This window comes from Alexandromys fortis, unplaced genomic scaffold (genome assembly GCF_014885135.2).
Source record: "Alexandromys fortis isolate MF-2015 unplaced genomic scaffold, M_Fortis_MF-2015_v1.1 scaffold_3, whole genome shotgun sequence".
Classification (NCBI taxonomy): Eukaryota; Metazoa; Chordata; class Mammalia; order Rodentia; family Cricetidae; genus Alexandromys; species Alexandromys fortis.
The window spans coordinates 25,370,871-25,397,887 of record NW_026067909.1 but is presented as its reverse complement, the minus strand read 5'-3'; the positions used below and the strand labels follow the sequence as shown (position 1 = coordinate 25,397,887).

The following is a 27,017-nucleotide window of genomic DNA, read 5'->3' as shown; positions in this document are numbered from 1 at the left end:
TCAGTACCATGTACACTAACACTAGCCACTTGTAATCCAGAGAAAAACCACAAACAAAAACAAACACAAACAGAATAGAATGGTCCAGAGAAGAAACGAGGTGGATGCTGTACAACTGAGGCATGTCTCAGCAGTTCATGTTCTGTACATAATGCATCTATGAATATTCACTAGATGCAAAGTGTGTCCCTACAGTAACATTGATTCAATTATGATTAGAGATTGCTTTCTATATTAAAATACCCAGGGTAGCCCAAATAACCCTGTACAATAAAGGAACTTCCAGAGACATCACCATCCCTGACATCAAGCTCTATTATAGAGCTACAGCAAGGAAAAGAGCTTGGTATTGACTCCATCTTGGATCCTAAGCAATAGTGGAGACGGTGCCTGAACTGGCCTTCCCCTGTAATTAGGTGGACAACTACCTTAATTACCATCTTAGAAACTCACCCAGCAACTGATGGAATCAGAAGCAGAGATCAACCTGAGCTAGTGGGATCTCACTGACTCCAGAATGACAGCAGGGGACCTGCATAGAATCAAACTAGGCCCATTGAATGTGGGTGACAGTTGTGTGGCTGGAGCAGTCTGTGGGGCCACTGGCAGCAGGACCAGGATTTATCCCTAGTGCTTGAGCTGACTTTTTGGAGCCCATTCTCTTCAGACGGATACCTTGCTCAGTCTAGGTACAAAAAGGAGGACCTTGGTCTAGCCTTAAAGTGATATGCCAGACTTTGTTGACACCTCATGGGAAGCCTTATTCTCTCTGAGGAGTGGAGGGGTAGGGTAGAAGAAGGCAGGAGGAGCTGGAGGAGGGGACGGAGAGGGAACTGGGATTGGTATATAAAATGTGAAAAGTTGTTTAAAAATAAAGAAGAGACAAATATTTTTCTAGTCTACATTCAGTAGATTTCCAAGAAAGATTTTATTCATTATTTCTTCCTGTTCTCTAAGTGGTTTCATACAATCAATTAAGATGATAAAGTTAAAGTTTAATTTTTGACTACTTTATAAGACAGGAATTCATATTACTTTAGTTTGAAGATTTCATAGAGATAAGAACTCTCTAGTGGCTTTGCTGTTTGCCTTTTCTGTTCTTCAGGTTGAACCCTAATATCTATGTCTGAGTTTTTATTATTTGTGCTACAATTGGTGCCCAATGTTTGGATTACAAATTCACGAAAAAGTCATTTGCCTGTGGCTTTTTAGCCAACAGCACAGGCTGGAACTACATGTGGGGTTTCAACCCTATCCAGCTAGGCTTTTTTTTCTATTTTTCCCTAAGCCTCTGAGTAAATTTGGAATTTTCTTTTGTGGCTTCTCTGAAACGGTCTCCAACTGCCACCCAAACTCCAGAAGCACCTACACTCCAAATGCAATTGGACTCACTTACCCTAGACTGGCTGGTCTAGCAGCCCCCTGCCATACATGCATTGTGTGTATGTTTTTCAGACAGCCCCCCCTTTCAGGTTATAGTCTCTCTCTGAACCCCCTTCTCAGGTTGTTGCCAAATTAGATAGCTGCCTTAAAATCCAGCTAGGCCAATATAGTTCTACGAGCAGCAATAAATCTCATATTTTCATCAACATTGATGGTAGATTAGGTAAGACAATTGGGAATTCTTAAAAGGAGAAATTAGTTAAAATAGAAAATTTTGACACATTAAAAAATGAGAAAACCATTACAATAGAGAGATATGGGTCTCTGTGTTTCTGAAGAGAGGGGATCCCTTTGTTTATCCCAGCCGCCCAGCTAGCTAACACCCAAAATAACTACACAGAATCTGTATTCATTTAAACTCTGCCTGGCCCATTAGCTCTAGCCTCTTATTGGCTAATTCTCATATCTTCATTTAACCCATTTCTAATAATCTGTATATCATCACGAGGTCATGGCTTACCAGAAAAGATTCAGCATATCTGATTCTGCAGCTCCATGGCTGTTCTATGACTCTGCTTTTTTCCTCCCAGAATTCAGTTCTGTCTTCTCTGCCTACCTAAGTTCTGCCCTATCAGGCGAAGCAGTTTCTTTATTGTTTAACCAATGAAAGCGATGCATAAACAGAAGGTCCTCCTACACCATCTCTGTATGAAAATATGCTAGACATTTTGAAAATGGAGCAACTGAATGAGAGGACATGTAAATTAGATAGAATTTATGTAAAGTCGATTGTAAATATTATCGGTTTATCATTTTTGTCTTATCACCAAAATGTTGGTTAATCTGAGTGCTAAAGTACAGGCTTTAGAAAAATCTAATAAAAACAGAGCACAGAGATATTCAAATCCAGATAGAAGTATTCAACAGAGAATCAATTTCAGCATTGCATTATGAGAATAGAGAAGAATCGCCTAAAGTTTTCAAGCAACGACCCTTAATATATCCAGTGACCTAACAAAAATGCCAAATAGTAGAGGTTCTGATATAGCTAACTGGACTCCTGTGTCAATTTCAGATTTAAAGATATTCAAGGAAGCAATAGTCTCATATGATATGCATTCTTCTTTTGTGAAGTAAATGTTAAACTCATGGTCAGTATATAATAGAATTAATTATCCCTAAACACTGGATAGAATTGGTTATAAGTATTTTAAGAGCCTGGTCCACAATCATAATGGAGTACCTGGTTCACAGAAGAGGCTAAGATTAGATAATTTACATTAGATTGGATTTTTAATATTCTATACAAATTGTATATATTGATACAAATTTTAATTTTTAGAACATACTGTTCATACATTTTTACTACTGTTTAAGGTATTGTATGTATATAACTCATTTAAAATTGAAATCTTACCATTTCTAAACATCAAAGTGGGAATGCTGAGGACAGAGCTCTGCAGTAGAGACTCTAACTAGCATCCTGTTTTAGGTGACCTTAGATGAAGTCACTCTCTCCTTGGCATCAGGCTAACTTGGTATTCAACACAGAACTGGAAATACAGGGACTGAAGGAATAGCCTGATCACTTCTGTTTATAATCTATGGTCAGAGGAAGTATCACACAGTGATTCCAGAAGAGATGAGCAGGGAGAAAATTTATTTAACCCTCAGATAAAGCCTTTGGAAGGATAGATGGGTCTTTTCAACAGAAGCAGAAAGGAAGATTGCAGCCATCCTTCATCTCTCTTCCAGGCCCCAGGCTGGAGCTATATTAAGCCATTGGAGAATGGAAGAAAATTGAAGCAGCATGAACCCTGATCTGGAATGACTGCCGAGGTCCTTGAATGACATGCTACCTTAGAAGACGTCTCCCTGAGACCCAATGCTGAACAGAAAACAAAACAAAACAAAACAAAATTAAAGGGCTATGGATATAGGGACATTGCAAAACAGCACAGTTTGTGTCTACGGTCTGGCTTATAACACCCAGCTTCCCAGGACCTCTCCCCTGCTCTGAAGATGACTAACCTCTCGACCAGTGACTGAAATTGGTGTCAGTACCCATGGGCTTGCATGTAAGGTCCAAGATCCCAACAATTGCCACTTTGTGACCTACAAGAGTATGAGTGTTTCTAATGGAAGGGGAACTGGAGGACCCCCTCCCCATCAGCAGTTTGTGAGGTAGCCTTACTGAGGAGGTTGGAGGCCTTTGGGAATCCCAATGTGGCCTGGCTAATGGATGTCTGTGCTAGTTCCTGAACTGATCTAGACAGTAAGGCCACTCTCTTATTTAAACCTATAGACTAGGACCTAAAGACAAATATGGACAAGGTACCCCCAGGCTTGGCAGTTGACATCATCAAGGATCTGATATATCAGTTTATTAGCAGCCTAAATTGGCTTCACGCAAACTGTATCAGTGACCATGACCTGAAGCCAGAGGACATTCTGCTGGTAAGTAATATGGTAGTCAAGCTGGCTGGCTTTGACCTAGCCAGAATCTACAGTTACCGGGTGATCCTCACCCCTGTGGCTGTCCAAGTCCCATACTCTTGAAGTTCTTCTGTAGTCTACATATGCAGTAACTGTGGACATGGGAAGTGTTGGTTGTATCTCAGCAGAGATGTTTCATCAAAAGCATCTCTTCCTTGGCAACTCCAAAGCTCACCAGTTGGGAAAAATCTTTGATGTCAATAGACCACCTCCAGAAGATGACCAGCCTCAAGATACATCTGTACCCAGAAGAACTTTTCACCCAAGCGGCCCTGGCAAATGTAGACGTGACTGAGATGAAGGAGTCTGGAGCATAGCAGCTGTTGGAAATGCTGACTTTTGACCCACATAGGCAAACAGGTTTTTCGACCCAGAGTAAGGAATAACGTGGCTGCCTTTCCCTGCTCCTGGATGCTTGCATGGACAGATATGTCACTGCAAAGGCAACCTCTGCTTCCTCTGAGGCTGGGAAGACCACACCTGTTTTTATAGAGATTATTTTAAGCTTTAAATGGCATTCCCCTCTCCTCCTCATGAAGCTTGACCCTCTCGCCCTCCCAATTCTCTACATTAAAGCTGGGTGTGTCTTGTCTTCTTCCCTCCCTGACTTATACTGAGATCTTTCCTTTATAAGGCAAATAAAAGACCACCACTACCACCACCACCACCATCAACAACACAGTTGGCCTCCAAGATAACATTTCAAATATTTATGTCTGAAATGACTGACAAGGTAGAAATCTCAGAAGAAATCCTAGGGCCACTGGAATTTTTGTGAACCATGAGAAAACATGACATGTGCTCTCAAAGACCTGTCTTTGGCCAAGGTGTCAGGGTGGAAACACACACCAGTCTGCCTCTCTCCCTTCCACAACATCCTGTCAACTTATCACCTCTGTCTTCGTTCTCCCAACTGTAGCCTCCATAGGCAATGAAACCACGGTGTTCTCTTTTATCCTAGGGAGTATAATTTCCAAGAGCTTCATTCCAACTTTAGATAATTTGTTGTTTATTTTCCTACCACTTGAAAATTGGCCAAATGGATATACAATTTTTCAAATGCCAGGGATCTTTTATTATTGGGTATTCATTATTGCCATTTGATAGATGTTGCTATTAGTAGTTGCTTGTAGTCAGATTTTTCTTTGGGCCACCAGCTCACAAATAACAATGGGAAGACTTATTAATTATGAAAGCTTGGCCTTAGCTTAGGCTTGTTTATAACTAGCTTTTATAACTTAAACTAACCCATTTCTATTAATCTACGTGATGTCACATACTATCCATGCTGCTTCCTCTTAGTCTTCTCGTGTCTCTCTCATGCACCTAGTTCCCCCCTGCTCTTTCTCTCTCTGCCTGAAGTTCAGCCTATACCTCCTGCCTACCTATCGGTCATTCAGCATTTTATTATATTAATCACAGCAATACACTTTCATGCAGTGTGCAACTATCCAACAACCATCACTCTTTTGCCTGTCCCTCTCAAATCTTCTTTGTTTTCCTTGTCTTTATGGCTTTCTCCTTTTTCTCCCTCTCTTCCTAGATTTCTGTCTTACTCATGCAAGCCTGTATATTGTATTTCCTCAGCACAGAGAATAAAACCCAGGGTCACCTAGTACTTTTAGGCTTCTCGTGATCTGACTACAGATTTCTGTGTGTATGTGTATGTGTGTGCATGGGTGTGTGTTTAAACCTTTTATTCCTTTCTTTGATAGTTCTCGGATTCTTAATTCATTATTTGATAATTTCATACATGTATACAATGTGTTTTGATCATGTAAAATTATGCCTCCAAGAAACCCCTTAAACATGCCTTCTTGACTTCTTGTCCTTTTAGCCACAATTTACTGATCTTTTAATTTTATGTTTACATACCTCGGAATCCTACTGGATTCGTGGGCTTCGGATGTCCTGCTTAGCTAATTACAGTAATTATTTATGCACATATTAACTACTGTGATTTGGAAAACGTGGTAGAATCCCCACTTTAGGTAAGAATTGGCTCCCAGTGGCAGTCTTGGGTACAAGGAACCACAGGGCACAGTCAGACACAGTCACTACTGCCTTGTGCATCAGCAAGCCTGGCCAAAGTAAACAGCAAAGACACAGAGCAAGAAAAGTAAAGGCACACACATAGAGAAGGCGAGCTTCAGGAAGAGCAGAAAAGCTACAATAGTGACAGCCCTTCCGGCAGTCTAAGGGCTTATGGCCTGTGGGAAGCTACTCAAGAAAGCTGTTCCTCACACTCAGAATACAGACTAGTGAAAAGGCAATCAACATGGAGGTCCAGACTCTCCCAATTAAAGGAAGAAAGATGAGGCACTCATGTATCCAAATCTGCAAATAAGCAAAGTACTGACAGAGCCTCATCTCCTCAGTCTTTGCGTGGGTTCATAGGACTTGACATTCTTCATCTAGCCCCTGGGAAGATAAATGGAATAAAATGTTAAAGACATCACCTCCCGGACCACCAACTTTTTCAGTATTCGGAAGCTTGGTTTATTTGACATCATTAGGATAAGGCTGGAAAGGATTGGTGACTGTGCTCGATTTCTAACTAGTTTACACAATAATGGTGGGTGGCTCTTAGCTGATCACGTGGTATATGCCTGTAGTCTGGCACCTGGGAGGTGAAGGCAGGAGGGCAACAGCAAGTTCCAGACCAGCCAGGGCTACTTAATGAGTTTTTGTCTCTAAAAATCAAACAAAACAGCTATGACAGGTAGATCTCTCCTGCATGAGAAGTCTGACTTTCTCCAAAATTAGTTTTAAAAGTATGGAGAAAAAAATGTTTTTCATGGAAAGCTTTATATTCCTCTAAATATGGGACTTTATCAAAATTTATGATAAAGAAAAAAAATAATGAAAACTGCCTCTGGGCAAGTTTAAATCTTAGATGTTCTAAAAAAAAATAAAGCCCGTTGCTGACATTATAGTTTATTATCTTCATTAGGCATGCAAATATCATGACTTAAAGTGAAACAGAAAATACAATTATCTTTGTGTAATTATTTATATAATAACTATTTCATTGAATCTATGATTCTTTCTTTTTAGCTTGAAACCTTGCTGCTAGGTGGACAATTCCTTCATCTGCCTTGTGACTATTAGCATGAATTCACATGAGGGCTACATTTAGTTACACAGATCATGTGCACAGGTAAGAACTAAATTTTGTGTTAATCTGGCCAGGCCAATGTGCAGAAATATGTATCCAGTGTTCTAGATGGAGTATTTTGAAGTTGAGATTAAGTTAGTACAGTTTAAGTCAAACATATTCAATCAGTTGATGACTTGAATTTAAAAAAAAAATTCTGTCCTACCCCCAGAGAAAGAAATTCTGCTAGGAATAACCTTAGTACTGACAATGTAAATATTACCTGAGCCTTTGACTGACAACCTACCATCAGGTTTTGTTTCTAGCAAGTCTTCACAATACATGAGCCATCTCCATGGAATCAGTCTGTCTGCACACAATTCCATTCTCAGCGGCACTCCTTTTCTGGAATACCCACAATCAACTTGATATAATTTCATATTATTCATATAATTTCATATTCATAATAATTTCATATTGCCCAGGATGGGGCAAAGAGATCACTGAGTTTTAATAGTTATGACTATAATTTTAAAATTTTTGAGCTTCCCAGTGTGATTCCATTTGGAGTCATGATGCTGAAACATGTTTGAAAGTCCAGGGTCTATGGTGTTTTGTGGCATTTGCTGGGCACTGGGATTGACAAAATTACAATGAATTGTGTACTATAAGAACACATAAATGAACTGCGTCCATAAGAAAGTAAGCAGAGGACTCTCTATACATTGTGAACACACAGCATCCTCCATGTTTCTAGAACTGGGCATGTTGAGAACACTAATAACTACATCACAGAATTTAGAACAATATGGAGTCTCATAGAGCCCCCAACCCAATCCGATGGCTTAAGCAACAGAAACTCATTTTCTCATAAATCTAGTCCCAAATCAAAACTTCTCTGCTCTATGGGGTCACAATGATTCCATGAGAAGTTCTGATGAGGTAGAGGATTTTTGACAGGTGACTTAGTGTCCTGTGGTGAGGGAAGGGCTGAGGTCTATTTCTTTTTCCAGGTTCTTAGAGGTGGAGGCAGGAATACCAACTGCCATCATTTCCTAACACCTTTGAGGGAGGCAGGCATGGATTTATAATTTATATCTATCAGTAAGGGAAGACAAGTTTCTGCAGTACCACTCATTATATTCAGCCCTTATGTCACACACATGTGCCTTGACTCAGACCTTCACCACATTCGTGATACGCAAATCTGGACTATTATTCTCAAGGACTTATTGACAGTGTCTGTAATCTTCTAAAATTCACTTCATGTATTTTGGGCATTGCTTCCACATCACACAGGAGAATGTTGGAGAAACTTGTAGAAATCTAGAAGGTCATGTGTGCATGTTTACTAACATTGCGGTGGTTTGAAAGAAAATGGCCCCCAAACAATATTGGGGGGGCACTATTGGCCTTGTTCGAGGAAGAGGTCACTGTGGAGTTGGGCTATGAAGTCTCCTTTGCTCAAGCTTTGCTCAGTGCAACACTCAGACCACTTCCTGTTGCCTGTAAGATGTAGAACCCTCAGTCCTCAGTTACTTCTCTAGTACCCTGTCTACCTTCATGCTGCCATGTCCTGCCATGATGAAAATGGACTGAATCTCTGAACTGTAAGTGAGCCACACAATTAAATGTTTTCTTTGTAAGCATTGCCATGGTCATGGTTCCCTTCACAGCAATGGAAACCCTAAGACAATTGTCTCCAGGTTCCTTTCCTACTGCTCTTCCAACCCTGTCTACTCACAGCCTTTACTAACCACACCACGTACTCTGATGTATCTTTGGTTGTGATCCCTGAACTGCATGGCTTGTTTTTGATTTTTCCCCACGGCTGTGTTGGTGCCAGCCCTACCCTCCTTGTGTTGTTGCTCTGATCACCAGTAGAGTGTTCCTTCTAGAAACACGGGTTATCAATGAATCAGAAGCTTGACCTGCTGACAGTGGTTTCCTGCACCCCAGGTCCCTGTGGCCTCTCACATCTCTTCTTCTTTTATTGTTTACCTTCTGCTTCTTTGAAAATGAAAACTATCGCCAGAGCCTAAAAAAATTGAGCAGCACCAAAAAGTGGCTGAATAAATATATACCGAATAAATGGGTTTGTTCTAGATTTGAATTTTAATAACATCAAGTAAACAAGGCCGGACCGATTATTAAGCCAGAGAGCTTAACTTTAATATCTTATATGGTGTAAGCCGGTAGACCAAAGCCTATTGGTGACACAGATGGTGCTGGATAATTGTGTTCCTCTGTACTATTGTCCTTTGTGTGTGGATTGCTGTAAAGAATTGACAGAGTGTCTGGAAGCCATGGCATTCTCTTAGATGTTGCTATCTATAAGAATCTTTAAATGAGTTCCAAAGGAATCCGAACCAAAGTTTGTGACCATCTGAGTGTTCAATGGGTGAAACAAAAACAAACAAACAACAACAACAACAACAACAAAAAAGAAAAATATGTGAATCTTTCTGAAGTTCCCAAGGATGGGGGTAGTACTCCAGGTGTCTGTGTCTTGCTGGAGGCATCACCAACAAACATAGTGATGATTTATACCTTGGATATTTGGGGTTAAATAACAGGGTGGGCCACCAAGAGTGATACATTTCAGGGCTAACCTCACCTGGGGCCCTTACTATTTTGGTTCTCTGTAGGTGTCAATCCGTGTGTTTCTTTCTAATGGTTAAAAGGATATACCTGGGACAGCTTGCTTCCCTCTTAATATTTTCTTGGTGTGCCTAAACTATAAAGGTGGCTTTATGAAGTCACTAAAAGTGACTCTATGTTTGCATCTTAAAACAAAGCAAAAGAAAATAACAGAAATCAGCATATGTTCGTCAAATAGTCAGGCAGATGTTCCTGATGGGCTGTGCTAAGGAAACAAGTAAAATGCCAAGAAGCATCTCACTTGCCTTCCACAGAAATGTCTAGGAACCCAGTGGTGCATGAGCACTCATGGGGAGCAGCCTGAGAATAAGCAAAGGAAGTCAACTGTATATTCTCTAATACTAAGAACATCTATTACCTTGAGGCCGGAGATGTTCAATAAACAATAGAATGAAAAACTATACTGGTGCCCAAATTGGCAGACCAGTAAAACTTTCTGTAAGGTTTCTAAGTGGCATGCTCCCAGTGCAATATTCTCCAAGCCCATGATGTGTGTTTGGTAACAGTTTTCAATGTCCTTGTTAGATTTTAAGAACCAAGTGCAAATCTTGCTCTGACTCCTCCTGCTAATAATACACTCTGTACCCTGTGGCTCTCAACTTAATGATGGCTTAGGATGCTGACTCATTTTTAGGATAATTGCCTCAGCATATACTGTACTTCAGCATCACCATTTGAAGATAGTTAACTATTGCATGTCCATTTTTCACTGGTAGTATTACTTTTTTTTTTTTCAGAACTTCAGGCATGAGTACTGCTTTTATAATGCATCTACCCTTCCCTTTCCAACTGCAACTGCTTTCATGCCTTCCCTCAAATTCATGACCTCTTTTTAAATTACACACACACACACACACCTGGTTCCATTTTGTGTTGCTCATATGGACACACACATAGATCTGACAGTGATTAGCTATAGCTCTTCATTTAGGTGTGGGACCTTGTGACATTTCTGGATTCACATCAACAAGTTAACTGGCATCCTTCCTATGCAGGACTGCTGTGGGATAATGTTCTTGTACACTGTAAAGATTTGTCACTCATATTGGTTTAATAAAACAGTGATTTCCAGTAGCCAGGCAGGAAGTATAGGCAGGACAGCCAGACTGGGAGAATGCTGGGAAGAGGAAAGGCAGAGGCAGTCACTAGCTAGATGCAGAGGAAGCACAATGAGAATGCCTTTCTGAAAAAAGATACCAAGTCACAGCTAAACATAAATAAGAATTATGGGTTAATTTAAGTTGTAAGAGTTAGTTAATAATAAGACTGAACAATAAGAAAACAAATTTATAATTAATATAAGCTTCTGTGTGTTTATTTGGGACTGAATGGCTGTGGCACCAGACACGACAGAATCTTCCATCTACACAGGAAGTGTTTAGGGGACCACATTGCTGTGACTTCATGGGTTCAGCTTTCCTTTCAGGTATATAACACATTATCAAGCAGAAAATAATATGCAATATGGTGGTTTGAATAAGAATGACCCCTATAGGCTCATAGATTTGAATATTTGATTACTAGGGAATGGTACTATTTGAAAGGATTAGAAAGTGTGGCCTTGTTGGAGGCGTGTGTTTTTGTGGGTAGGCTTTGAGGTTTCAAAAATCCCATTCCAATCCCAGAGTCTTTTTTCCTGCTGCCTGTGGATCAGGATGTAGAACTTGGCTACATCCACAGCACCAATTTGCCTGCATGTTGCCATACTCCCCACCACAATGACAATGGAATAAACCTCTGAAACTGTAAAGCCAGCCCCAATTAAATGTTTTTCTTCATAAGAGTTGTTGTAGCCATGCTAGAGAGATGGTTTAGTGGTTAATAGCATTGTCTGTCTCCCAGAAGATTCAGGCTCAATTCCCAGGACCTACATGGCAACTACAGCTGTCTATAACTCGAATTCCAAGAGATATGACACCCTCACATAGACACACAGGCAGATGAGACACCCATGCACTTAAAATAAAAATAAATCTTAAACAAATAAATCAAATAAATTGAACAAAAAATATTTGTAGCAATGGTGTCTCTTCACAACAATAGAACACTGACCAAGCAATGTAGTATCATTTTTAATTCCTTTCTAAGGTAACACTGTATCTCAGTCTTAGATCTATAAGAAATTGGAGCAGATGCCTCTGCCTAGAAGTACAAAGAAGATAAATGTCATATGTGCATGGAACTCACTCAAAGAAAATGTTAGCACCAATGTTTTCAATTCCAGCTACCATATGTATATCCCATCCGATTTCAAAGTTGCTTTGAAAATAATCATAACCTTGCAAAAATGCATGGAATTTCAAATTGGGAAAACATTCAGAAGTTAATACAGTATCTCAATTGAGTGAGATGGTTATGATTAATTTAAAGTTTAGACTTATTATGCTTGAGAGACTGTAGTGGCATTTCAATTGCATTTTAATAAATAAAGACTGCCTGAAGATCTGAGAGTAAAACAGCCTCACTGGTCAGTCTTACAGACCTGGTTACAGTAACATATACCTTTAATGCCAGTACCTATAATGACATGCACCTTTAATCCCAGTAGACACACTAGTTGCCATAGAAACCGGGCAGTACAGGTGTTTAATCACAGTGGTGCATGCCTTTAATCCCAACCATTGAGGGAATTATAAAATGGGAGCAAACAGTTCTCAACACACAGTCTCATTCTGAGATTTCAGAAGGCAGGATTGCCATTTGAGACTGAGGTCAGGGTGATAGCCAGTAACTGGCTCTTTTGCTTTTCAGATCTTCAGGTTGAACCCCAATTTCTGACCCTGAGCTTTTATTGATTGTGTTTCAAGAGACCAAAGAGCAAAGCATGCCTATAATATGTAAGCCCCTGACTAGCACAGACGGGACCCTCATAGCCCATTTCCGTTTTCCCTCAGACATCGAAGACTACTCTTAAATTAACAGATCTTGTAAGATTTGTTGTTCTGGCAGGATACCAGGTCATAAGACTCACTGCTATTTCTGTTTTTGTAATCAAACTTGTTGACTTTGTTTAAAATAATGACTAGGACATATGTGTTAAGACATATTTGTTAAAATTAGATCTTGCCTTCACATAGATAAAATACATGTCTTCTTATGGGCTTTGTCTTTATAAGCCTTGGGCTGATATGGCTAGCTGCTGCATCTTGGGAGCACGGCCAGGTACAATCCTGGTCCCACACTGGATTCCACTACTGAAATAAGAAGTCTCTTCTTGTTAAATTTTATTGTATTTGTTTATATTTATTTTATTTATTGCTGTGGTGAATCTGTGAGCCATCCCAGACCCATAACAAAAGGAGTCTCCCAAAAAAAGTGAACTATCAATCTTCAAATAGTAAGGGGCAAATGGCTCCATCCACAGATGGGAACAGGACATCATTAGTATTCATCTCATAAACTTCATGTCCAAAGTAAAATGCGAATTTCTCAGATGCCTGGAAGGTTTGCTCAGAGCTGCACACCCACGTGCTTACTCCATTGATTAGTTTGCCGAGTTCGATTTTCTCAGCTGTGTTCAAAATAACTTTGTTCTTCATGTTTCACAGGTAAGGAACGTCATCGTGATCTAGCAACTTCACCTGTTTCCTTTTCCAGAGTTTGTACAGTACCCACCCAGGACTCTGGGTCTCTACCCTCTGTCAACTACTGGGTGACTCAACCCTCTCTGTTCTTCTAGAAACCCCTTTTGCTTTTAGCACTAGGACCTATAATGCACAGCTCCCAACTAGATTAATACTATTTTTTTTTATCAATCTGTTGGTGTGTAGATGTTTACTTCACAGAATGAAAATTCTTTGTAGCCTTCATTTATTTGCTATTTATTTTGTACCTATTATGTGCAATTATAAATAAAAAGACTAGAGAATTTAAAGTCAGTGTGTGATGAAAAAGAGAAAACTCTGCACCCAGATCCTGTGTGTAGGCAATATGAAACTAGTATAAGAAATGTATTAAAAGTAAAAAAGGTTATATTTATATGAAAAATTAAATTACCGTCTGCCTGATAGTTACTGATAATTATACAATAACTGAATCATGAGGGGGCTTGCATGCCAGCACCATCAAGTAAGAAGCTAAACAATTGAATAATTCTTTAAAAATTATCATAGAGTATTATGGAATGTAGCTTTGAAGTAAGAGTCAACAGTTACTAACAAGACCCCATGATGGGGCAGGACAGGTAGGTATGCAGTATAATCTCTGACACCAAGTGTTTCATCTTAGAAAATGCTTGAATCTATGACAGTCCCTCATCCCCTGGTATCCACAGCAGATAGTTCTAGGGCCTTTGCCAAAAGCTCTTGGGGATACTCAAGTCCCTCCCACGAAATGGAATGAAAGGGGAGGGACTTACATCCAGCCTATGTATCAATCCATGTGCTGAAATGGTCTCTAGATGGCGGATGTAATGTGACGCTACATGTATCATTATCATATTAGATTTTTAGGGAAAAATAACAAGACAGTCTAGCATGTGTTCTGAGGCTAGGCAGTATTTTATTCTTCAGTACTGATGGAGTCTGCACTTAGGGAACCACAGACACAGAGAGCTGACTCTGTGGCAGCCTCGGGTCTCAGCTACAGGAAGTGTGTGGAAATCAGATGTGTTGGAACTTAGCACATACGAGGCAGGACTTCCTGGTGCACCCAAGTATTTGGAACCCATTGTGAAGTTCTGAACAGTATGCTGGAGTGCTCAGCTGCCCTCAGCACCCAACAGATTTTGTGGGAATTGTGGAAAAGGAGCCTCCGTCCTGTGTGATTCAATCCATTCAAACCCCACTCAGTTCTTCGCAGCCTGATTAAATATTATTTTCATTATATTAAAAAACTATCCTGTAGAAAACTTAAAATACCACTGTTAATTTAAGAAAACTCTGTCTCCCTTTCTTCCCTTTAAGAAGCGGGCTCATGAGTCAGCCTCCCTAGGGCCTCAATCTGAGGTGAGATTACGGTCATGACTGACGGGCAGAGAATTCTCAGAGAATCAGTGAAAAATTAATAACGAGTTTGGAGGATCCGATCCCAGCCCTGACGTAAAAAGGCTGACAAATCCTTGCAGGGAGCCCCAGAGGCTCCATTGGGTAGATATACATATACCCCACTCCACAACAAAATTATTAAAAAAGAACGATTTCAGAATTCTACACCATGATCCATGGTTGGGGTTCGGAGAGCTGATTTATGAGCATGAGGGTACAATCTGTCTGGCAACAGGACCAACGGTTACTTTATCATTTTTTTTAGCAGAATTGTCACAGGGGAAAAATTGGATTTTTAAGAAAGTAATAACTAGAGAGCAATGTCATTTTTAAAAGCACACAAGGAGCACCCCTGGCTCCCAGGGAGTGTCTGCCAGTGAGTGCTGGGGACTGTGTATTTGCATTCATTGCTGGCAGACACACCAGACTCACTATTTTTGTTTCTAGTGGACTGAAATACAGATCTGCTCTGGCAATGAGGTCGAGTGACCTCAGTGGCTTCAGAGCAAAACAGCCTCTGCCTTCTGGAAGAAGCAGAACAGATTTCTTTTAGGGTGGGAAGACATCTCTTAAAGGTTAAAACTGGCTTAAGGGATGAAGCATTCCGGATTTCTAGTTGACATTCAAGTGTGCATTTGAGAACGAAACACTACAAATTTGATTTTAATTTCTGTCAATTATAATTTTAAGTAAAGTAAATAACATGCACACGTGGTACCTATGCCAAACGTTAAGGAGGCTACACGTGTGCAATTTTGTAATGCAGTTTAGAAAGGATATTTGCGATTTAAACAGAGGGATACAGAGGTATATTGGGGGATTCCCTGCAATAAGAAATCATGATTGTGGTTAAAAGAAGAGTCCACATGATACATTAGAACATGTAACTCCTGGGAGGCCCTAGCTGGGCAGTCAGGTGACAGACTTGTGACCTGATCACTTCCCCCTTGCTAGTTCACCCATGAAAAGACAAGGACTGTTTTTGCTTTCTAGGGTGCTGTGTGGACAGTTTGGATCAGAACATATCACTGGCTGACATGCGCTTTGCACTAGCTGAGAGTGTCCCCCCAAACATTAGCAGCTATGATTCCAATTTATCAAACTCCTGGTAAGGTAAAAGCTGACTTCAATTTAATCTAATGGGGTTTGTTCGGGGCAGCCTGACCTAATCCGAAGAGTACTCTGAAAAGGTCTTGGGTCCAAAAGAGAAAAAGTAGCCCTGAAGACAGAGCTGTAGGCAGAGCTCCTACAGCCAGGTACCACAAGCAGCCTGTGAAAGCTGTGAGCCTGAATCTGTCAACATCATGGGGTTCAGCTCTTAGGCAAGGTCACCAGCCAGGATAGCCACATTCTGAAGCTTCTAAAGCCCCGAGAAAAACCCAAGTGTGTGGGTGCCCGCCATAGACCCTGCAGGGGCCCACACACTTGTTGGTGTTGCCCACTCCTAGCCCAGGGAAGGCAGACCCCCTTCTGCCAGGCAACACTTCAGGAGGGATGGATGGTGTAGCTTGGAACCACACTGCCTTTCCATCCTGAGATGTGAGGAAGCTCATTTGCATATCAATACTCCCAAATCACCTTCCTGCTCTGGGAGCAGCTGGTGGTGTCTGTCTCCGCTAGTCAAGGCTCCTGGTGCCAGCTTCATTTTCCCATGGCATCTGTTTCCTCCATGAACAAGGGTCTGAGGATGTTTCTTTGGGTTAAAATAAATATATGCAATCATTTGTTCCGCTGCTCGGTTGTATTTCTGCTACCATGGGAAGCTTTCCTGGACCATCTGCCCCTGTGCCCTTTACTGTTCTCTCTGATTTATCACAATATCAGAGCTCCTCCCTTTCCTCTGTATCCTTCAGAGTTCATCCTGAATTTCTTCTTACGCTTACTGTATGACAAGGTGCTATTTCCTACTGTAGAAAACTAATGTCAAAGAGAATCAGAGGCTGAGAGTCTTGACCCTCCCCATCACCAACTTTCAGCTTAGTCTAGATGGCATAAATGGTGTGGGTGGCTTCTCACTGTTTGCACCTTCAGTAGCACAGAGAAATTCAGTGAAATCTTTATTACACACAGTAACTAGGAAATGGTTCGTTTCCCACCCTTTTCAAACATGATTGCTCTCTCTCTCTCTCTCTCTCTCTCTCTCTCTCTCTCTCTCTCTCTCTCTCTCTCTCTCTCTCTCTCTCAACATTTGGGTGTTATTTTATTTTCTTGTACTTTAAAATTGATTAATTGATGGGATTAATATAGTTCTCAGTTAATAAAATCTAAAGCAATTATTCTCTGAATTTACTTAGCTCATTTTTTTTTTTGTTTTATACCCCTCCTTGGACATGTGTAGTGTGATTGTCCAATGTCCATCATTTCAACATGAAGACAAAGACAGAATTTAATTTCGAAGAGGTTTTCTTTAGTGCAAGTTTTTATCGCGTGACTTATGATGTATATGTGACTAGGTGTCTGAAGATCAGACACTGTTTCAAGAGCTCCCGAACTCCCTGTGTCTAATTGCAGTCATTCAAGCTCTAACTCCACAGAGTCATTTATTAGCAGTGATATAATGAAAAGCTGCCATCTCCTGAAATGGTGTTTATAAAGCATGCCTTTTTTTTTCCGTTTAAAAACACTAAGGAGTGATGTGCAGAATGCGCATAGGCAAACACAGTCTTACAAACGTGTGCATATCTTTGCAGAGTTTATATTTACACAAACATCAGCCAAGTCAGCCTTAGAATACTAGAATTTGACACCGAACCTTCTTTTAGAGACCCGGATGGGTTTAGTGGCATACACTCTTGGCCCTCTATATACAAGATTAAATCTGTTAGATGAATGGATGCTATTACATCTGAACACCAAATTTAGGGACAGAAAAAAAGAAATCTAGATTGATAAACTTAAGTTTCTTTGTATGTAAAAGTTTAATTTTGGAGGAAACACCCCGCCCCCTTCCTGGAAAGGATTGGTGAAGAATGGTGGAAAGAGGGAAGTGGAACCTGAGATCAGGGATCAGGGACACTGCTCAGGGGGTACATGGCGGCTGGAGTGAGGGTTCTGAAGAGGGACTGGGGATGTGGCAATAGCAGGGTTGGCCAGAAGGGCACTGTCACAGACATCTGGGTTTCTGTGCCTTAAAGAGTGCATGCAACCATCTGGCCCAGGAGCTAAACTGTCTTCACTAGAGCTGGAGTCCTTAAAATAAGCAAGCAGATGAATAAGCAAAAGTCTGTGATGCAAATGGGTACACACCATAAGGTAGGAGAGAATTGACTCCCAGGACTGAAAAATGCTGCCTGCCTGCTTGCCAGCTAAATGGCCCAACACCCCAGGAGGGCGACTCCAGTTGTGTGCTACTGAGAGAATTCACAGGCGGAACTCTGGAGGCAGATCAAACTTCCTCACATTTTTGTGCAAATATATTTCATTGTGTTTTAAAGGGAAGACTTGAAGGCCATGGTGCAGACATCCTGGATGCAGGAGTGCCCGATGGTGATCTGCTCAACTATGTGTAGGCCTGTGTGGGTCAGTCCTGGCCCCGTCTTTCTCAGTACGCTGCACAGATCCCTCTCCCTGTGTGTTTCATTCACCACTCAATTATCTATCTCCGTAATCCTAAAATATCCTCCTTTAACCCTAGTCCCTTGCTGAATACAACATTGCCTCATTGCTTTGAACTCCTTGTGCGAGCAATCTGTGGGCTTTTACCAACCAGAGCATCACAGGACCTCATGCTCATCCCGAGTATGAAATCCTGCAAACAAAAAAGCCTCCCAACTCTCATTCATTCATCCCCCCCGCCATCTGAAACTCCCCAGTGCCAACCTTGTTTCCTGTTGTTCAATCCAATGCCCCCCTCCCCTTTTTTGGATCTCATCACTCTTCGCCAACCAGTAGTGACAGAAGACCATGCCCTTGTTTTCCTGGCTTGTTGGTTGGTGGCCTAGTCTCTGTTGGCTCTGTCCTCTGAACACTTGTCTTTGTGATCCTCCTAGCCTGTCATCTTTCCCTCGTGTACAGACTACATCATGAGATGCTGCCTAGCTCTTGTTAAAAAGCCACTGTTCCCTGTCTCCTCTCACTGAAATGCAAATAGCATGTAGTTAGGAGTAGACCTTAATTATGTTCCCTGACATTTCTCAACCCCTGCTTTAGTGCCCATTCTTCCTTAATCTTTCTGGAAGGAAGGAGAAGAAACTAAAGCAAAGAGAGAGAGAAATCAAAAAGGAAGCCACCACAGGCCACCACAGGCTACGGTCTTGGGCATAGCCGCTGTCACCGGACCTAGGAGGAGGCAGGTACCCAGCCTCAGAAGCATTGGTCAGGATCTCTCTGAAATGCGATTCTGAGTACAGACCATCTGAACCCTTTAGGAAAAGCTGCAGGCGGCAGTGGGCTGCTCAACACTGGGTCGGTAATTGACAGATTGTTTTAGGCAGTCTAATAAATTGCTCTTCAGTCTATTCGAACTGTGGTGACCAGTTCCTCTCCATGAGCAAATCAGCTGGTTGTAACAGAAAAGCAAGTAAATTGAATTTGTTGACTCATTTCTTACTTATTCACTTGCTCTCAGAAAAAGTCTCTCTCTTTTTCATTAACATTTGCCTTGTTTCTTTCCCTGGCAGGTATCACTTATTTTTGTAATCACCAAGGAGTACATGGGAAAACAACAAAATTTCCTTCCATAATATAAAGGCATGGGGTGACAAACGCTTACACTCCAGGCGTAAAAAGCCTGAAAACCCCCAACAACAATATATTAAGCCCCCAAACAGTAGGTCAATCATTTGGTAAAATTATATATTAATAGCAAGCGTTGCATCTTTTTGCTGTTTTTTTTTTTTAGATAAATGGTATATCTTCCAGTTACTTTCATTCTTATAATTCCTGCTGTTTTAATGCCTGTGTTGCAGAATACTCAAAAGGGAAGGCGTCAAAACTCCTTGGTACGTCTTAGAGGTGTGTGGGTTGAATTTTGAGACACAAAGCTATCGTGGACTTTGGTGAGCAACCTCGCTGTTGGTCTCTGCTAGATCATTCTGTGCTTCTCTTGACCTCCATGGTACTCCCATGGTCAAATGTGCAGTCAAATTTTCAGGCATTAGGAGACTGAATCTGGACAATGGAAGAGAAAAAAGAGAGAGAGAGAGAGAGAGAGAGAGAGAGAGAGAGAGAGAGAGAGAGAGAGAGAGAGAGCGGAAGAAAAGGAGAATCGACTAAAGAGGAAGAGGAAAGACCTGGAGAGGACGAACTTCAAGAAGTGGCCACATGATCCAGGTTGAGTTTCCAAGCAATCCACTCGTATCAACTAAAACACTATCACTAAGGGATGCTTCAATACTGTAATTTATTTTAAGATGAGAAATTCGGGGCTGAAGAGACAGCGCAGCAGTTAGAGAACATGTTGTTTTTGCAGAAGACTAGAGTTAATTCCCAGCACCCACACTGGGACTCACAATAGTCTATTATTCCAGTTCCCAGAGATACAGCACCCTCTACTGGCCTCCTCAGGTATCCACGTGTGCTTTTGCTAAACTACATTTTATTTACCTATGGGGGGCATAGTGCATCTGTGGGGGTTTGTACACGCTATAACATGTATGTGGAGGCCAGAGCACAGTCCTGTGGAACTTGACTTTTTCCTCTAGTGTGTGAATCACCTAGGTATAGAAGGCAGGTAGAGGGTAAGCCTTGGTGGAAGTCGCCTTTGCCTGCTGAGTCATTTCATTGGTCCTTTTCTTCCTATGTGTCTCTGCACTGCCTCTTATAGATTTAATTATACACATGTATATTGGTGGCTGTGGCTTTGCTCAGTGGATACAAGTATTTGCTACACAAGAGTGAGAACCCAAGTTCAAATGTCATGAACCCAGATAAAAGCGAAGGGTGTACTGTTGAGTGTTTGTAATTCCAGAGCTCCTACAAGGAGGTGTGAGGAAGAAACAGGGACTCCCCAGGACTCTGGGGCCATCTTGCTTAGAATATGCAGAACCTGTGCCCCAAAAATGGGAGGTGAAGACCAGTACCCAAGGCTGTCCTTGGACTCGCACACACATAGGATGAATGTCTGCACACTTAAACATTCACGTATAGTGATGAACACAAACACACACACACACACACACACTCCCTGTAGATAACTTTCTGCAGGGCCTCTTTCTCTCCTTCATATAGAACTTTTAAAAAATGACTAACGTATAGTTCCTTGGTCAAAGTGAAAAAGACCAAGTTGTCTACTGATTTAGCACAAAATGATGAGATAATTACATGAGGTTCGTGAACCAGGTGCTGGAATTGCTAGGGAGCAATTAATTGATTCACCCTAGGTGGTGTCATTAGGAGAAAGACTCACACATGGAGTAATGATTATACCGGGCCTCGAATATCAAGAGGATTTCTCTAATTATGGAGGTAGGAAGGACCTCCTTCCTTCTCACCTCTGCTTTGATGGGTTTAAAAAGAATACTGTGAGAATGAGCTCCTTGGTTTTCAGACCTGGGTCTATATTTGGAAGAGCAGTGAAGCAAGACTGTAAGAAGAAGCCTTGTAGAAACTATGTGACTAGCTACTCTATGGATACTGAGTCCCCCAGCCAGGGGCTACAGTATCCTACTCTATGGATACTGAGTCCTCCAGCCAGGGGCTAGGGTATCCCACTCTATGGATACTGAGTTCTCCAGCCAGGGGCTACCTGCCTGACTGTTGCCTGGGATGTTCAAGCTGTCCTTTGACCCTGGTGTGTTCTGTGCTGGGTAGGCTTAGGTGGAGTCCACTCAGTAGAGCTGGTCTCGAGGGCCTCACTGAGTGGTGTTTACCACAGTACTTGTTCGGTTCTTCATAATACACAAGTGTTTGCTATTTGATAGTTCATCTCTCTTTAAACATAAGAGAGAGAGGGGAGCAGAGAGAGATACAGAAAGACAGAGAAGAAAGGACACCCTTTGTTGTAAGGAGAATTCAAGAGCTTGTTTTACAGAATGACTAAATTTTCCATCAAGGAAGAAACTGTCAGTTGTAGAAGAAAAACCACAGTCCTGAGAAGTGGCCAGTCTTCGGTTCTCGGCAAGCACCTCCAAGGAGATCTGTCTGTTCCACGCCCCCTACAGGAAGTAGTTGCCCCTCAAAGGAACTTGTGTGAATTTTTGTGGAAATGGGTCATCACATTTTAAAGTTTGCCTCTGTGAAGACAGAATTTATGGCTGCCATACTGAATTTTAATAATCTGGTTTGTAACTTTGACTTTCACTAGGGATATATACAGAGTTGTTTTTCTTCATGTCTTTTTTTTTTTTTCTTTTTGGCCAATGCTATGAATTTTGGGACCCAGTGACTGTTGCCACAGCCTTAACCGACAGTTCAAAGTGAAAGTTACACTGGGCTTTTTTTTTTAAATGAAGCCTACAGAGTGGGGTGAACTCTGTCATATCCCCAGGACTTCATGAATATGAATAATCACTTCAAAGGGTCTGCTCTTTAGAAAAAAAATCGTTGGGATATTTCATGCTCGACCTCGATTTCATAACAACGATTTAGAATGCACCCTACACACTGCCTTCTTAAGCACTGATAATCTTTGCTCCAGTCCAGGTTATAGGTGGGACAGTATCTTTAGAACACAAGTCTAACCACTTGAAAACATCAGTAGCACATTTAACAAGAAGACCAGCTCAGACGTAGGCATTGACACACTATTAAAAGGCAGTTTTGCTAACTGCCACGGTATCTGCTTGAGAAACTACTTCTCTCTATTCATTCTAAATATTCATCACTCTTGTTATTATTAATTTTTAAAGATTTATTTCTTTATTTAGTATGTATATGGCAATCTGCCAGAAGAGGGCGCCAGTTTCTTATTATAGATGGTTGTGAGCATCCATGTGGTTGCTGGGAACTGAACTCAGCACCTCTGGAAGAGCAGCCAGCACTTTGAACCTCTGAGCCACCTCTCCAGTCCCACTCTTATTATTATGATAGTTAATTTTCCAAATTGACCGGATGTAGGATCACCTGTGCTGGGATGGACTTTATGGCCAAGCAGCTGCTTTTGAGTTCTCCTTTTAGGAAGTGGCCATTCATGCACCTTTGTTTAGTGACCCCAATAAAGACTTATTGCTTCCCAAATTTGGACTTTGTGATATCATTACTTTGGTCTGTCATGAATTCCCTGTCTGTGTACAGTAGAGGTGTGTGTGTGTGTGCGTGTGTGTGCGTGTGTGTGTGTGTGTGTGTGTTGCGTCTACCCATGATACATTTCATCTCAGTGATGGGGTTTCTATAGGAGGCTAAATAAAGAGGGAGAAGTCATTCTAACCGTGGGCTGTACCATTGCAGCGCCTGGGGTCCGTGCCACATAAACAGGAGAAGCCAAGCTGAACACCAGCATTCACCTCTCTACTGCTTGACTGGACATGTGATATGACCTGGTGCCTCACCTGCAGGCTACCTCAGTCCTTGCTGTGACAGGCGTTCTCCTCTCATGCTGTGAGCCACAACAACCTTTTCCTCCTTTTGTGTCAGTTCTTTGGTACCAGCATCAAGACAAGTCAAACACTGGTGCTAGACCTGTTTCTCCACTGTCCTGCATTATCCCAGCTAAAACATTCTGGAGTTAAACCCCATTTCCAAAATGACTGTTATTATTGTAACCCAACGGAATGCTATCATGTCAATGTATTTCTACTTAGAATATAATAAGGAATGTGTTTTCTAGGATGAATTTTGTTTCTTGCGAAACAAAAGTTTCCAGGAACATCAGGTGTATGCCTGACAAGATAAAATTGCACATGGTATGAGGTGCTTGAGAGACAGTAACGGATAAGGTAGACAGAGGAACTGGACAGAAAATCCAGCATTAGCTTCCTGTCTAAGAAACAGCCTCATGGTATCCCAGCATCTCCCCTGAAGACGGAGCCTAAGGGAAGCTTTTTCACAGTCCACGTGATTGCAGGATTAAGTCACACTTGCTCACATGCCCCAAATCAAGAGCGCTGGGCAGAGTGATCGACTCTGTGTACAAACACATGACTCAGTCCTCCACTGCTGAGAGCACCCCTCAATCTTCAACAGACGAAGAAATGAGCCAACGCAATCATCTAGCCATGCTTTCTACTCTTTCCTTCAGCATGGCATTCTCTGTCGGCTACTAAGAGTTCTTATTCTTCATATATAAAGCACCTTAGGATTCAGCATTTCATATAACGTTCTCTAGAAATAATACCATAGGCATTGTATCCGTAGGCATGCAGAAAAATGGGCACTGAACACAGAGATTTGATTGAACTTCTGGGAGGGGATCTTTTTCATAGCACATGGGGGCTTGTTTTATCAAGGGATCCTCTGCTCCAGATATATCAAGAAACGTTTCATGAGAGGTGGCCGGATCTCAGTAGGGGTTGGCCATGCTGTAAAGATCAACGGTGTGAGTTGAGATAGAGGCTTGTTCATGTACTATCAGTGAGCCTGGAATCTTTGAGCTCAACAACCATGTGGCATTGAATCAAGCAGCCATGCCTCTGTAATGAGGCTCCAACATAATCTCTGGACACTGAAGCCTGGGCATGCTTCCCTGCTTGGAAGAACTCCATGCACTTTGTCCCACATCTGTGCTGGAAGGTTAATGCATCCTGGCTCCATGGCATGAGGGCCAGAGGAGCTGCGTATTTGGAAGCCGCCTGAGCCTAGCCTTCTGCATCTCCTTCTATGACCGGTTTTAATCTACACTCTCTCCAGAGCCAAGAGTTTAACGGATTTGGAGAAATTCTGTAAGGACTCCAAGGGAATTATAAAGTCTAGGGTTATGCAATAGATCACTTTGATTATAGACTTGGTTGGATTAAGTAAGGTCTAAGGAATGAGTGAGGGCATATATCTGAGTATGTCTGTCAAGGTATTTCTGAGAGGTTTAATTGGGTGGGGAGAAAACCACCTTGAGTGTTGATGGCACAATGACATGGGATAGGATCCAGGACCAAATAAAAAGACAACAGGCAAAAGCCAGGTAGGCACCAATAAGCATCCCTTCCTACTCCCTGACTACAGATGAGAACGGGACCTGCTTCCCTTTCCACACCTTGCTTGCCGAAAGGGAGTACACACCCTCAAAACATGAGTCAAATATCTTTTACAGGTATTTGGTCTTAATCACAAGAAAAGTGACCAGTACAGGTGGGTTTGGGAATGAACGTGCCAGGTGGACAGATAGTACAGGAAGTGAGGATGGTCACAGGAGGACTTTGAGACTCCATGCTTGGCTAAACCCTGACAAAAGCAATGCTTCACAAAGCAATCCTCACCCTTAATCACAACTAAATCTCACACTGACCCTGGAACCGGAGGGAGAAGAGAACACAGGTGGAAAGATTCAACTTGGAGAGCAGCTAAGGTCTGACATCATCAGGGTGTCTTCTCCGGCTGGCTGCCTGGCGTTCTGTGCCCCCACCCACCTACCCCCAGACCACTGTGAAGATTTTATTCATTCTAAGAATCTCATGCCTCCAGAAAATGTCAAGAAACAGCAATCTTTCAAAATTACCCCACAGCCCAAAAGCCCAAGGCAATATAAAATATTTTCTATGTGGCTATATATAAAAAAAAATGACCAGTCAAAACTTGATCAGTGGCTATGTGTCATTTTTTTAATTTGAATGTTGGTGGTTTTAAACTAATGAATACTTAATAGAATTTAAATTATATCACACATGATATCTTATTCATAAATTACTACTATGGTGGAGTTGAGTTAACAATATCATAAAATATTTGGGCGCATCATTGACCATGTGTTTCTTTGTGTAAACTGTTGCATGATTTTACCTAAAAAGGCATTTATTGCTATTTTTAATTTTACAAGAATTAATGTAGTTAGGATCACTGAAGTTTGCTCCATGAACTAAATGGTATATATCATGAAGGCCAAACACAAATTAGGCCATCACCAGATTAACTGGAACTCAGAGAGAAGGTCCACCTCTTCCCGAAGTACTTCCCTCCACATTTAATTCTCAATGGACCTAATCCTGGCAGGATTGGAAGCTCATCGCCATCTAGGTGGCATTAGGAATCTTGTCTCTAAACAGAACTGTTTACCTGATTCTATTTTTGGTTATTCAAACAAAATGAGAGGATGTTATTCCACCCAACACAAATTTTAGCAGTTGTGGCAAACATTTAAGTTTTCTGTACACAGTATGTCCTGTAGCCCCTGACTTGGACTTCTGTATTTTTTTTTTCATCTTTTCCAGTACATCACAGGAACACCTTCTCTCAAGCTATGGAAGAGGGCATGGTCTCTACAGCTCCCCCACAGCTCCTCATCCATTTTTTTTACAGTATGGCCACTGGCCCAATGTGACTGCAATCCCTAGAGGAGTGTTAAGGAGCCCATAGACCCATGCAAGCAACACTGCATCCTTAGGTGGGAGAAGGACCCGCCTCTCAGCTCCAAGTGAATGCTGCTCTTGGTTGTGTCAAGGTTCAGGCTCTGAATCCCTAGAAAGAGTAAAATATTGGCCCTATTGCCAGACAGAGTCACTTAGGGTGAAAAGGGCCATGATAGAGCAAATGCTTCTGGCAAGGGAAGTGTGAACAGGGAGGCAATTTGATTTGGGAGCATAGCTTTGAGGGTCTTAAAAGAGAGGGGGGAGAGAGAGAGCAGAGAGAGAGAGAAAGAGAGAGAGGGCAGAGAGAGAGAAAGGGCAGAGAGAGAGAGAGAGAGAGAGAGGGGTGAGGGAGAGAGGGGGCGGAGAGAGAGAGAGAGAGCGGAGAGGGGGGGGGGAGAGAGAGAGAGAGAGAGAGAGAGAGAGAGAGTTGGTGATGTGATGAACAGCATCTAACCCAGCACCATCTCTAGAGTCTCACCTGGTTTTCTGGTTTGCCTAATCTGGATCTGGATTCTCTTTTCTACATCTCTTTGCAATCAGTTAAAATTACAATGCTTGCTTTTCAAGTTTTAAATTTCCCCACTGTGACGTAATCAAATTCTATATTGTATTCACTCCAACTACATCATAGCAGGCTTTTCTAACTCTTCAAACTCATAACATGTCTCCACTTCTCCCAGCTGCTGTGTGAGGTGGGGAGCATCCACCATAGAGACTTGGGTGCCTCACTGCCCCAGGTCAGGCCAAATTCATACTATGTGTCTCATTGTCTTCTACCTGGAGACCTCACTGGTCTTCACAGTTCATCCATCTGGGTAGCTGCACATTTCCTCCTCTGGTATCCCCTCTACTGCTTTCCTTGTCTTGTTCTGGGATGGCTGCTCAATTGCCTCTAACATTTCAAAGCCTTCTTCCAGAACTCTCTCATCAGAATCAAAACAAGTTGTTGCCTTAAGATCCACACATTCTTTGTATTTTCAGCATCATCTTCTTTTTTGGTATATACATATGCATATACACATA

The 27,017-nt window shown here is 41.7% G+C and overlaps 1 protein-coding gene and 1 pseudogene across 1 annotated transcript in view; one reads left to right on the top strand and one right to left on the bottom strand.

Annotated features, from left to right (window-relative positions):
• The window catches only part of Csmd1 (CUB and Sushi multiple domains 1), a 1,119,426-nt gene that overhangs the window by 548,228 nt on the left and 544,181 nt on the right, over positions 1-27,017 (bottom strand). The gene's annotated exons all lie outside the window — the stretch shown is intronic.
• LOC126498458 (cyclin-dependent kinase 4-like) lies at positions 3,416-4,265 on the top strand (annotated as a pseudogene).